General features: G+C 41.3%; 1 long non-coding RNA gene across 1 annotated transcript in view; it reads right to left on the minus strand.

Moving 5' to 3' along the window:
- Positions 1–14,722, minus strand: part of LOC132497785 (uncharacterized) — a 192,963-nt gene that overhangs the window by 113,658 nt on the left and 64,583 nt on the right. The window contains exon 2 of the long non-coding RNA XR_009533637.1: positions 12,768–12,873. This is a non-coding gene — a long non-coding RNA (uncharacterized LOC132497785). The remainder of the gene's footprint in view (positions 1–12,767; positions 12,874–14,722) is intronic.

Raw genomic sequence — 14,722 nt, forward strand, 5'->3', positions numbered from 1 at the left:
CTAGAGCATGTGGGATCTTCCCGGACCAGGGATCGAACCCTTGTCCCCTGCATTGGCAGGTGGATTCTCAACCACTGTGCCACCAGGGAAGCCCTGAAAGCCTTTTTAACTGTATTCAGTGAGCATCAATGTTATTACTTTTCTTACAATTTGCCTATAGTTCATAGCTGCCACTGGTGAATAGATGACTATGTTCTTGAGGGGGTATCTCTCCCTTTAAATGCTGTTGATAGTCTTCCCCTAACTGCAGTTAATACATATTTCCCCCATAGTTATAGAAAAGGCAGAATGATTGAAGTAATACTATTTCAGAGCAAAATACAGTCCTTTTTCTATTTTTAAAATTACCTGTCCCCTACTCACTGGTAGCAGTTACGTCCTAGAATTCCCTTCCTACTCATTTCTATACCTCAACCAGTGCAATTCCTAGGACAACCACTTGCAGCAAAACGTTTCTCAAGTTAAGCTAGACTCTCACTGGGAGGTAGGGGGATTCCTGAAGACAGTCCTGGATAAATGTTGGCTCTCCAAGTTCAGTGCTCTTTGAGATTTCCCTGGTAGTATAATGTGAAAATATGCCTTATTATTTCTGAGTCATCTCAGAAGTAACTCTTGTCTCAGAAGAGACATTAAGTTTCAGAAACATCACAATCAAGATCCGTATTGAGGATAAGAAACATTTTTCTAATTACAGGAAACTGTACTCAGACTGCTCCTCAAGGGGATGGCAATATACATTATGATGTACTGAAGTGACAGGTTGGCCTTTGTCTCCTTCCTAATTCCACAACTTGACCAGAGGCCCACAGCACATTAAAAATGAGCCCTAGCATATATAACTTTTTCAAATAACAACTGTTTGCTTCTTGATGTCCTTCCTCTGGCCACATAAAAACCTGGATGAAGCTCTGACATAAGGGTTCTTCTGTACCTTAGGCAGAACACATTTTTAAACAAAACATACTGACGCTGCTTTTTGTACTAAAAAGCAAATCAGAATTAAAGTACTTTCCTAATTTAAAGCAATTCCCAAGGGTTGGAGGATAGGCTACTGCAGGGTTATATGTGTGGTGGAGGGGTGCTGCTCATAACATGTGTTTCGGGTGAATGAGAGTATGTGAAATTGATGACAAAATAATGACAAAATATTTGGGATGACAAAATAACCCTTAGAGAAAAGTCTCTTAGGTAGCTGGAGTTCCAAGTATAAATGAAAGAGGTCAGACCTCACAATAATAAGAATAAAGTCTGGCTTCATGATTTCAGCTAGTGCTTTTGATCTGGTTCTTAAAGATCCTGCAAGTATTTTAGAAGTAATCTGGTTCATATTGTCTGGACGTGGGCTGGCCAGCACAGTGGCAACTAGTCACAGGTGGCTTTGGGACCCTTGAAATGTGCTGTGAGGGTAACATTCACATTTGATTTTGAAGACTTAGTATGAAAAAAGCACTTACCTATATCACCAGCCTTAAGAATGATAGCATTTTGTACATATTGGGTTAAAAATATACTATTTAAATGAACTTTGTTTCTTTCTACTTTTTTAATGGGGCTACAGACCACTTAGAATCGCTTTCGTGGTTCTGTCTCTATTAGACAGCACTGGTCCGGAACCCAGTTAGTTTTTGATACCAACCCATTTGGCTTTGGACCTTTGGTGTTCACAGATATGTTCTCATCCCAAAGACGCATCACAGTTTGCACTCTTCTTAACTCTAATCTCAGAAGTGAGTCCTTTGCTGGCGAGTGGGCCCAGCCTACCCTCAGCAGACGTACCTTGGTCCCTCTACAAGTTATTTCCTACACAGACTTCGGGGAAAGGGGAAATCATTCTATTTCTTTGAAGAAAATACCCCCCTCCTCAATCCAAACTGACATTCCACACTGTGGGGCTTTTTAAGCTGAAATTTGGATCAGAGCAAGGAGTTGAACTGTCAAATTTGGCAGGACGTTTCTTTCTAACACCAATGAGCCTGTCAACCGTACTATAAACAAATACATGATTTAAAGCCACGGATATCTTCCTCAGTGTCTTGGCCGGAGCAGCAGCTACTCATAAAGAGAAAGAGAAGACGTCAGCAAAAGCAGGATTTCCCTAGACTTTATTCTAAAGAAGGCAGCTAATTTGTAGTGTGAGGAAGTGCACAGAAAACACTGTGCTCAGTGGATTCAGGTGAGACTTATTTAATAGATACAGAATTGATTTTGCTGCTGGAAGCTAAAGGGCAGAGAGAAGGGAGACAGGGGAGAGAAGGAGGCATAAGAATATATGCCCTAGGATTTCATTACTTAAGAATGTTAAGAATATACTCCATGCCTTACTTTTTTATTTTCTAAATGAAAGGTTTTTCTATTTTGTACTTGGTTAATAAATAATAAGTGTAAGTTTACAGTATTTTAAAATTCATTTGGTGTTGTATTGAGCAAAAAAGGTAGAACAGGATATATAGCTCATTCATTTTTATTGTAAATTTTATTTAATGAAGTTCATGTTGAACTTGTAATTCGAGCTCATAATTAATACATCCTGTGAGGAACAAGAATTTTGGATTCACACCTTTCTATAACTCTATTATTTAAACATTAAAATCTTATTTAGGATTTTTGTTTAATTTTGATGTTTCTAAGAGGTTACTATTCTAATTTTTTTCCAAGCTGATTTAGAAACTTTTGATGCATCTTGAATTTTTTTTGAATTTTTCCATGTGTGATATGAAATACCCTAATACCCCCTTAAAATGCAAGTGATGGGTAACAGAACTAACATTTTCCTTGAAATTGCTTTATTGTAGTTAGTTTATTGTGTCTGGGAGCAGTGATGGATTTTTCTGGATGTCATCCAAATGTCTTTACCGTGTTTAGCATTATAATAGGAGTGTCTTTTTTTTTTTTTCACTATAATTTCAGCTCTTGAACGAACTCCAGAATATGTATGGTGCACTGTTTGACACTGCAGTGAAGAACACTGGTTGCCTGCCTCCCAACCCCTCCTGAGGGTTAATACTAGGAATTATAATAAGTAAATGAAATATGGAGCCCGTTTCCTGACCTCCCTCATGGCCTACTTGAGAGAGCCTGAAATAACTACTGAGGAAAAACTATATATATATATTTATTTTAGTGCTTCTAAAGTTAATTGTGATAATGGTATTTCTCTGATAGTTAAATTAACTACTTTATTTAGAATAAAAGCCCAGATGAAATCCTATTATTTCAATCTACCGAATGTACCGTTAACATTGAATCAGTATTACAGTCATGGTAGTTATTATTATTGCAATTCAATCTTAGCTTTTTTTTTTTTTTTCTTTTTTCTTTTTTTTTTTCTTTTTGCGGTATGCGGGCCTCTCACTGTTGTGGCCTCTCCCGTTGCGGAGCACAGGCTCCGGATGCGCAGGCCCAGCGGCCATGGCTCAGGGGCCCAGCCGCTCCGCGGCATATGGGATCCTCCCAGACCGGGGCACGAACCCGTATCCCCTGCATCGGCAGGCGGACTCTCAACCACTGCGCCACCAGGGAGGCCCCAATCTTAGCTTTAATATCATATTTATATGTAGCTGAATCATAGCTGAACTTATTATAGCTGTATGTGCCAAGAGCTGCTTACTGCTAATACCTTTAATTTTCTGTCTGAGGACTTTCTTTCTGGCCACTGCAGCCTGATTGTTCCAACAATACAAAGGTTAAGCCAGAAGTGCCAGAGAATTAATACCCTCAGAAATGGCCCCAAACCAGTATCAAATGGGGAAGCTGAGGGATAAATGTCACAACTTTCTTACCCCTTCGTTAGTTTAACTTTGAGACATTTTCTGCTCCAGTACTCTATAAACTTTATCACTAGGGGATACTGTTAAAAATTCACATTCTGATTCAGTAGATTTGGGGTGGAGCTTGAGATAATAGTAATAATCCACTTTGAGTACAAGTTTTACAGTCTCCCAGAATCCCCCAGGGGAATTAATGGGGGCTTGCCTTCAATGGGAAGTTGTTTGATTATTCTCCTTTAGTTTTCTTCTCTTCCCTGTTTCTCACATCTTTATTCTCCTACTGGTGTTTCCTACCTGCACGTGGATCCTTATCTCAGGGTCTGCTTCTGGGGGAACCCAAATCAATAATATACATACACATACAAGACTTATCCATCCCCTGTTCTATCTATTTAGATCCTAACTATCTATCGATCTATCATCTTGAACACAGCAACACAGGGCAGCTTCTTAAAGAATGCAGACAATTGAAGAGCTAGAAGAGGAAGGATAAAGAGATCCAGGAGACAGCAGAAAGAGTAAGCTGATGATCAGCAGCTAAAAAACTGACTTTGCCTCCTTTGTGTGTAGCCGTCAAGAGGATGTGGTATTTGGGAACCCTGGTTAAAGAGGAGACTGGGTGGTTAGTTCTGGCTGCACAGACGGTGCCTCTTGAGAAGTCCACAGAGGGACAGCAGTTCTGCTAGGAAAGATGCGTGAGGACTTTTCACCTGAGTCTATTATTCAGGACATGCTGTTGGGAGGGTTGGCCATCGGGGTCATGGAAAGAAGGTAGGTCCAATGTTAATATTGGAAAGGAATGAAATCAGCATAAGCAGAGGGACACTGGCCGAGGTGGCAGGGGAGGCAATGCCACACTTCGTGCTTGTGGGTCAGCTCTGCAAAGGAGAGGAAGATTAGTGAATGGGCTTTGCAGATGTTCACCTGGGATTCTTTAGTGACTTTGTGCAGCTGATACAACGTGTGCTACCTATCTTGTGGGAGCAGGATTGAGAGCAAAGCTCTGGACTTCCTCAGCTCAGATCCCACCTCTGCCACTTCCTGGCTATGCCACCTTAGCATGTTCTTCAACCTCTTTAAGCATCAGTTTTCCCATCTATATAGTGGAGACATAATGCCTATCTCATAGCATTGTAATGAAAATCAAAGGAGATGTTGTGAATAAAGTACTTGTGTTAATATTTAATAACCAGAGGATAAGAGAGTTGCCCTAATATTGCAAATATACCCAAGAATGCTGGGGAAATGGTGGGTGGTGGTTTTACCTGATTCAGGCATTGTGTACACACATACACACACACACACACACACACACACACGTACATGTTTAATATCATATTCGTAGAAAGCCACTGGAGTGATAATGCCCTGATGGTGTCAGTCAGTCCCAGCTATGATAGCCGAAAAATCCTACTACTGCTCTTTGCTATGCGTGAAATCTCTCTTTGAGCAAAGCAAACACCTGTCCTTGGCGGAACGTAAAGGGAAACTTGGTTTAAAGCTCTTGCTCCCCGTTCTTTTAAAAGTCTGTGATCCCTCCTAAGATAGTTCCTGCCAAGGCCACTTCTGGTTTCTGAGTCGGGCCATCCAAGTTCTCTCAGGGCACAGGCTCAGTCCTGACAGTGTCCTACTGCACCTGAGAGTCTGGGGGCTGAAAGAGAGGAAGAGTCACTTTGTTTTTACCACCAAGACCCACAGATCACACCCAGTGGTCTCACCATTTGCTGTGGCTTCTCTCCACGGTCCTGACAGGTTGATATTCTGGAAGGTCAAGGACGGGTCAGTTCTTAGGATTGTGCGGAAGCGAATCAGTCATTGTTATAACCATTTGATCCCAGCAGTTCTTTCATCTCAGTCTTTTGAAAGCAACTTCCACTCCTTAACCAAGTTCTGCCCCAGTCTCTTCATGGGCCAAAGAAGGTGGATGCTGATGGAAAGCACAGATGTGGCCACACCTCCCTGGCAGCAGTCTGGTCGGAGGTCATATGGCCTCCTTCCAGTAACAGGTGGCACTTGGCCTCTACTTTTCAAGAGAGTTTGAATCAAGAGACATTCAGGGTGAAACACTGTCACGTTGCTTTTAATTTTCTGTAAAGCTTATTTTCTATAAGCTATTTGACAGCTGGCTTTTTGACATAAGCTTGTAGGAGTGTCATAGGTCTCAGAAACAAAAGTGTCTGCTCTTTCAATAGTATGAGTTGCCCTTGTATCAAATTTCAGGATGCCACATAACAGATACACCACACACACACACTTTGTCTCACACAGCCTTACACACACATGTGGAAGTATGGAAGCAGTCAGAGGAGGAAGCAGAAAGAATTTATTGTAATTATGAGTAAAATAAGTAGAATCTTATTTATACTATACGACCATTATGAAGGACAATCATTTGTTAGTTAATTAATATGCTGGACTTGAAAGTGGCTCCAACTTGTGCTGAAACATGAAATGTTTGTCCTCCCCACTCCTCCTTTCCAACTGGGAATAATAAAAAATCCAAGATTCACACATACTTGTGAAACTCAAACACATTTTAAAAGAATCGATAGGCAGCAAATCTAATCTAAAATATTCACATTGAAACCACTGATCAGAGAAATCTAAGTGGTCCTGATTAATGAAGGGACTCAAGCCTACCCTGCTTGGGGGGAATAGCCCAAGTTCCAAATGCAGACTTGATGTTCATATAGCGTGCAAAGACACAGAGTTCAAACACAGAGACCATGGGATGTTGCCTAGAGCTCCACCGATGGCATCGGAAACACAAACATTACATCTGACTGCCGTGTGACATGACACGGCTGACCTATATGGAAGATTTTAGCGCTGTCCCTTATTCTCCCTTATGTAAAGGGGTTCAACAGGGTGACCACCTAGGGATACAAGCATGCATTCATATTTGTAGCTCCCCTAGGAAAGAATCAAAGGCCAAGAGTGGGTGACCTGGACCGTTGTTTGGACTGGAGGGCACAGACAGCAGCTGCAGCCTGTCGCTGAGATTGGCTGCTGACAGGAAAAAGCATTAACAATTTCATCAGATCTTATAGATCAGTAACAATGGAACACCCTTCCCCTAACTGGTGGCCACTGTGGTAGCTACAGTTGGTTTGATTGAAATCAGTATTTAAAAACAATTTTTAAATGTGGTAAAATACATGGAACATAAAATTTACCATCTTAATCATTTTTAAGTATACAGTTCAGTAGTTTTAAGTACACTCATATTGTTGTGCAAGCAATCTTCAGAACTCTCTTCATTTGCAAAACTGAAACTCTGTACCCATTAAATAATAACTCCCCATTTCCTCTCTCCCCCAGCCCCTGGAAACCACCATTCTATTTTCTGTCTCTGAAGGTGACTACTCTAGGTATCTTACATAAGTGGAATCATACAGTATTTGTCCTTTTGTGATTGGCTTATTTAACTTAGCATAATGTCCTCAAGGTTCACCTATGTTATAGTATGTGTTAGAATTTCCTTCCTTGTAAAGGCTGAATAGTATTCCATTTATGCATATACCACATCTTGATTATCCATTGATCTGCCAATGAACACCTGGATTGCTTCTACCTCTTGGCTGTTGTAAATAATGCTGCTATAAACATTGGCCTATGAAATCAGCATTTTTAATTACAATGGTAAAAGGCTCAAATTCCATTTCATGACTAACTTACTGTCTGATCCTCAGGAAATGGTGTTTTGTAGAGAGTGTAAAATCACTCTATTTCAGGAAGTCCTTTTGACCCATGATCCTCACTGACATGGCTGAGGGGTGTTAGGAAATCAGTGGGCATGGAGCAGAAATGAAGCTAATTGGTCTATAAATCTATCACAGTTTTTTTTTCCTTTTTTTTTTTTTGCGGTACGCAGGCCTCTCACTGTTGTGGCCTCTCCCATTGCAGAGCACAGGCTCCGGACGCGCAGGCTCAGCGGCCATGGCTCACGGGCCCAGCCACTCCACAGCATGTGGGATCTTCCCGGACTGGGGCACGAACCCGCGTCCCCTGCATTGGCAGGTGGACTCTCAACCACTGCGCCACCAGGGAAGCCCTATCTCAGTTTTAATCTTCAGCTCCTTAGCACTAAATTTCATTGTTCCAGCAAGATACACTGAATGAGAAATATTACTCAAGAGTTCTACCCTTGTTGATACAACAGTATTGGCTAATACTTGCAATGTGCTTAAAATGTTCCAAACACCATTCTTAACTATTACACTAGCAGTATCCCTGTTGTACAAATAGGAAATGAGTCAGAGAGTGGCAAAGCACCTGGCCCAGAGGTACACAGCTTGTCAGATATTTAAACCCCAGTAGTTTTGCTCCAGAATTCATGCACTTTACCACCACACTACACTGTATCTCATTTTTTCACATATATGAATAGGTGTGTGTGTGTGTATATGTCTATAATTGTTATTTTTTGACAACCAGCAATGAAAGAAGGCCCCTTAGAACTCCAAAATGATAATTCTAGAAAATGGTGCAACAACATGTGATAGAAAATACTCTGGTTTTGTAACTGAACACAACTTTGAATCCTAGCTCTCCCATCAACTGTCTGATAACATTGACCAAGTGTTTTATCCTCTTGACTTTAGTTTCCTCACCCGGAAATGGGAGCAATATAATATCTACTTGGCTTAGTTGTCAACATTTAAGGAAATTATGTCTCTAAAATTATTAGCTCCTGGTAGGTACTCAATAAATGCTAGTTCTCTTAACTTTTATGAGGCAAGAGAAGAATGTGATCTCAAAAAAGTGATATGTGTTTTCATAACAACCTGCACTGCATAAACACATTAATTACCACTTTATTTTTCTATGGACAAGGTACTTAATTAGATGGCCTCTTCTCTCTTTTGCATTCTGCCAGAGTCTGTTCAGAAATACAAGAGACATGATATGTTGGATACCTAACGGTAGGTCCTGTTAAAAATCAACCCCGTATTTTCTTCAAGTGGAGAAGGAACTCCAAATGCCAGGATCGGGGCACAGTTAATGGGCTGTACTTGTATCCTCCTTCCCTTTGCTCCAGAATACCACGACTTTGAGCACTCATCATAAATCAGCCTTCATTGCCAGCACAGAAAGAACTGCCTCCCAGCCTTGACCCAAGGCCATAATTGTGTAATCATGTCTTCAGAGCCTTATAATCAAATTCTTGCCTCTTCCCCTGATTTGATTTTTTTTAATGGTGTAACAATTTGATTAGTAGAAAATGCTATAAAATCCACTATTTTATTGGTGAAACAATACTCACATGGAAGCTAAGATATTATTTGTCCACTTAGCTCAGTTGATTCAAGAACGATCATACTTGGTAAGATAGTGCTGCACAAGGAAAGATTTCTTCAAATTGCCCCAGGACGCTTTGCTTTGAAGACATGCAGCGAGGCACTAAGGGGACCAACGAGATGCACACACGTCCAGGCCCGCCCCTCTCAGAAGAAGACTTTCCAGACAGCAGAGAAGGGGTTTCTTCATAGAGATTGAAAGATAGCGTATGTCCCCATGTGGACATACTTGCATCTTTACACATGTATATGAAACAAATATATGTCTCATGTAGTTTCTCACTATCTCTACTATTTTAGAGCACTTTAAGGTTCACAGCAAAACTGAGAGGAAGATATGGCGGTATCCCCTATAAGCCACACGTGCTCAGACTCCCCCACTATCAGCCTCCTCCACCAGAGAGCTACATTTGTTACTGCTGAAGAAGCTACACTGACACATCATTATCACCCAAAGACCAAGGTTTGCATTAGGGTTCACCTTTGGTGTTGTACATTCTATGGGTTTGAACAACTATATAATGACGTGAATGTATAACATCTAATGACAATGGAAGTGTGGGTTGTCTTTCCTCATTGCTCTCTCTTGTTTATTGCCTGAGATGAAAAGTTGAAAGGCCAGTATCCAGTTAAGCTGTATGGAGGGGCTGGTGCTTTCCTGAATGGAAGAACTAACTGGAAAAACTACCATGTTCCAGAGTTGGATCATCATTTCTGACTTTTAAGATGTGGCCACCAGCTCTGTTTTTGTGTGCTGCGGTAGTTCATGATTTCTGATGTCGCTTCTCGAACAAGTAGGTCCCTCCTTGGGAGTGAGTAGAATGTCTCCTGCCAACACTTAAGTCAGATCATGTTTTTCCCTTAGGCCAACTCTTCTGACAACTGTTCTGGAACTATTCAGTTATTGCTATAAAGCACTATTGACAAATTCTAAAGGGTAATCACTGAGCATTTGCATTTTTTAGGTTCTCGGGACCACTTTTCTTAGTGATCTGCACTGTCTTCTGTGAGGTCATATTCTCACTGCAGAGATGAAACCAAGCATGAGATAGGGTAGTGACTGTTTCAGAGGTTAAGGTGAATTTTGGTTCAAGGTGAGAATTCACAGGCTTTGGTCCATTGAGCCATGTTTCCCATGCTTACATATCTGTGAAACAGCAGCTATGAGGTGAAACTCTGAGAAACATTCTCAGTAAAGTTGAAGATTTTAAAAGAACCAACCTCCCCCTTCCCCCTTTTCTTTTGATATAGCATGTCTTACACTCCTCGTAGCATCTGTCACCTGTCCTCCTTGGCTTGAATACCTTGTGATGGGGTGCTCGCTGTCTCACAAGCAACTCATCTCAGATCCAAGTATCTCTTCTTGACAAAAGGTGTTCCTTCTTTTTTTTTTTTTTTTTTTCCTGCGGTACGCGGGCCTCTCACCGTTGTGGCCTCTCCCGCTGCGGAGCACAGGCTCCGGACGCGCAGGCCCAGCAGCCATGGCTCACGGGCCCAGCCGCTCTGCGGTATGTGGGATCTTCCCAGACTGGGGCACAAACCTGTGTCCCCTGCATCAGCAGGTGGACTCCCAACCACTGCACCACCAGGGAAGCCCAAAGTGTTCCTTCTTTAGGTAGAATCTGTGTCCCTAAGAGTCTGCTTCTTGGTCCTTGAAACTTGGCCAGCATTTTGGGACAAAGAGTTTCAGAAATAACTTTTAAAAGGGAAACGGTTGCACGCCTGAGTAGCTACATCATTGTATTTGAAGTTCATGAGCTTTATTCGTATAATTGATAAATCAGGTTAGTTCTCTGTTTCTCAGGGTATCATCTCTTTTCTTTTTACCTCTGTCATTTTCTTCTATTTTCTGCCTGGTGTCTTCCTTCTCTTGTAGATGCTTCTATCTTTTTCTCTGTCTCTCAGGTTTATATTTCTCCCTGTGGTATTTTTCTATTTTTCTCTTTTTGCTTCTTTTCCTTTTCCCCTATTTGCCTTTTCTGTCAATTTTAATGAATATTTATTAGATACCTATTTCAGACTAAGGAGTGTGCTAAGTGCATAAGGAAATATAGGGAAAGACTTTGCCCTTCAAGAAAATAAGCTCTTCTGTAGAATCTGGTATCTCTCCTTTAATTAACCACAATAAAAAACAGTTATTTTTCCTGGCCTTGTCTTTTGTTCCTCATAGTTAACTGGAAAAAAAGGCAGATTGAACATGTTCTATTTCTTATTGGAAGGAACAAAAAGATAATCTAAGTGGGCTTATTTTTTGTACCTTTATGTGACACTAAATTAATTTTTTCACCTTTTACATCAATGGGACTTGGTTGAAAAACATGTTTTTTCTTCATCCCTGCATTACTCCCTTTTCTTTGACATGAGAAAAATGTTAGGAATAAGGCTCAAGTGCTCTAGAGACTATTGGTTTTTCTATGTTATCAGTAAGCAATGGCATATGGTTGGCTTATATTCAACACCAGTTGGTTTTTCACAGAGTGAATAGTATGAATCCATTAGTCCTCAACTTGAGCCTGCATCAGAATCACCTAGAAGGCCAGTTAAAGCCCCCATTTCTGGGTCCTACACTCCAGAGTTTCTGATTCAGCAAGTCTGGGGTGGGGCCTGAGATCTGTTTCTCTAACAAGTTCTGGAGTGCTGCTGCAGGTCTGGGGACTGCATTCTGAGAACCACTGTATTCAACTGAACTTCAAATAGTAAAGAGACAGTTTTGCCAGTAGGGGATTGGTGGCAGGTCTATTCACCTATGCTCATTTTTAGGGTTCAGAACAGTGAAACTTAAAATAAACCTTTAAATAAAAATATTATTTAATACACTGTTCTTATATAAATGTTTTTCTGTGAGTGAAGAAAAGGATTCTTCTCCAGCGTCTCAGAACTTCAGCCTGGCACAGATCCAAAGGGCAGGAGGAGCCTTCCTCGGATGCTACTTAGTGTTTGCAGGCTTCTCTCCAACTGTGCCATGCACTGCTAGCCAGTGTTAGGTCAACTCTGCGATACTGTTTTTCTAAGCAAAGGAGCAAAAACATGAGCATGATTCAGGTTATAAAATGTTGATTTTAAGGACCTCCTGCTCTCACTGTTTTGGTAATTTAAAGAAATCTAATCTCCGTAAACTACCCTGCTGTGACTTTCCCTGATATCATGTTTGTTTGAGTTTTGGATTCAACAGTAAGATCATGATTTAAAAGAAAAAAAACAGCAACCTTAAAAGTCAGGTTTCTTCTAGACCCAGGCTGTAGACAGGCCAGCTGTTGTGGGCGTGGACATCCGTCCCTGTACACACGTGTGTGGTGTGTGCAGGTGTGTGGGGGAGGAGTGGAGAGCTCTGGCACCACCCAACTCATGAAACATACAAATACTTTATCATTTAACATCCCTGAGGATCAGGACGATGGCTGGGCTCAGTGACACAGGAAAGAATTTTAGAATTTAAAAATTCCTACAAATAATAGTTAAATGTTATTTAATAAGTTTAAACTTCCAAGAAAACATTTCTATTAACTTGCTTATTTCCTGTCCATCCCAGTAATAGCAAACTTATTGCAGTGGTTCTCAAATGAGAACCTTTTCGATTTTCCAAGACAAACTGTAAGTTGTTACACTACTTCCCATCTGAACCATAAAAAACTTCATTGTGAGTATTTCACTTACAAATGTTATACTATCTTTTTTTTTAAAATGTATTCAGCAGACTTACCTTCAGACCCCAGTATAGTGGTGCAGAGAACACTTCAATTTGATTCATTTAGTCTCCTCTGTAGGTACGTTGGTAGAACTGGAGAGATCCTGATACATTCACTTGCCTGGGAGAGAGGAGATTTAAAATGTTACAACCAAAGAACAGCAGGATGGGATGTCTGAACTCTATTCCAAAGTACCTTGGTAATTTTCTCAAGATGCAAATACCACAGCAGATCACTTCGTCCATTGTTTTCTTTGGTTTTTCAAAGAACCTCAGTTTCTGGGACAAGGACAGAGACCCTGGAGACAATCTAACTAATCAGGAAGGTAATTCCTTGTTCCAGAATCAGGCTATCCCAGAATAAAGTAAGTCTTGTTCTCTTTGATGACTCTTCATAATCTGTGCATTGAATCATGAATAAATATCTGAACTTGCCAAATTCTGAGCACCTCAGATCTGATTTCAAAAATTACGAATGCACAGAGCTTACCCTGAAATATTCTGGTGTAACATATGAGGTAAGGCTCAGGCAACGGGATCTTTTAAAAGTTGATTCTAGTGGTTTGGGAACCACTCTGATATGAGAACACAGAGGGGAGAGCCACTGATTTTCCAGGGGGCAGGAGAAAACAAGGTCTGGGAAGACTTCACAAAGAAGGTGGCATTTAAGCTGGGCTTAGAAGCATGAATATGATTTCAACAAATGCATGAGGCTTCTCTAGGTAGAGGGGAAACCACAGTAGGTCCTGGGAGGTGTAAGAATTCACGGCATGTTTGGGGAAGCAGGGCAGCACACAGTAATCACATGGGGCTACATCAGGGGATGCATGGGGATCAAGCAGAAAAGAGGGGAGGGTGGGAACAGTAGACTCTGGGGGCTGAGGACACACTCTCTTGAGTGTTATGTAAGAAATTTGAATTTTGGTGCAGGCAGTAGACAATCATCAACAATTTTTATTTTAAGGAATGCTTTTAAAAATTCATTAATTTTTTTTTTTTTTTTTTTTTTTTTTTTTGCGGTACGCAGGCCTCTCACTGTTGTGGCCTCTCCTGTTGCGGAGCACAGGCTCCGGACGTGCAGGCTCAGCAGCCATGGCTCACGGGCCCAGCCGCTCCGTGGCATGTGGGATCTTCCTGGACCGGGGCACAAACCTGCGTCCCCTGCATCGGCAGGCGGACTCTCAACCACTGCGCCACCAGGGAAGCCCTTAAGGAATGATTTTTTAAAAAAGAATCTGTATTCTAGAAAAGTAATTTGTGAAATAGCATGGAAGAAAAAGTGTAGTAAAAAGAAATGGAAAACAGAGTCTTCATTAGTGAGGCTATCCAATAGACCAGATAAGAAATAGTCAGGGTCTGATTTTTAAAAGTGGCAGCGAGAATGAGCGATGGATTTGAGACACACTTGTAGGAGGAGTTTACGTGCCTAAGTAAGAAGGAAGAAATGAAGATGGTGTCCATTTTCCTGACACAGTGGATGAAGTAGGAGGTAATACTTTTGACCAAGCTAAGAAATAAGAAGAGGAATCCAGTTGGTAACTGTTGAGCTGGAGATGCCAGGGTAAGGATGCCCAGTAGTAAGGTACCAGTGGGGCTGAGGTTCAGGCAAGAAGTCTAGGGTGGGGACACAGGTCTGGAAGTACTCAGTGACTATGTGACATCATAGGAGGGGCCCCAGGAGAGTCTGGAGTGAGGGATGAGAAACGGACAGTGGTGAGACCCTGGAACCGCCAGTCTTTAAAGGGTAGGCAGAGGGAGAGGAACTAATGGAGAGATGGAGGAGGAAAGAGTTATCAGAAGAAGGGGAAAAACCCAAAATAACTTCAAAAATGGACAACTAAGGGAGTCAAGGGGGAAAAGTTGCAGAAAGAAGGAAGGGATCAACAAGAAAAGTGACTTGATCTCCTGAATGGGTCCTTAAAGAATCTGCAAGAACCGTCTAGCTCTAGCTCAGCTAAGGAAGTGATTTG

This window comes from Mesoplodon densirostris, chromosome 10 (genome assembly GCF_025265405.1).
Source record: "Mesoplodon densirostris isolate mMesDen1 chromosome 10, mMesDen1 primary haplotype, whole genome shotgun sequence".
In the NCBI taxonomy this organism is placed as follows: Eukaryota; Metazoa; Chordata; class Mammalia; order Artiodactyla; family Ziphiidae; genus Mesoplodon; species Mesoplodon densirostris.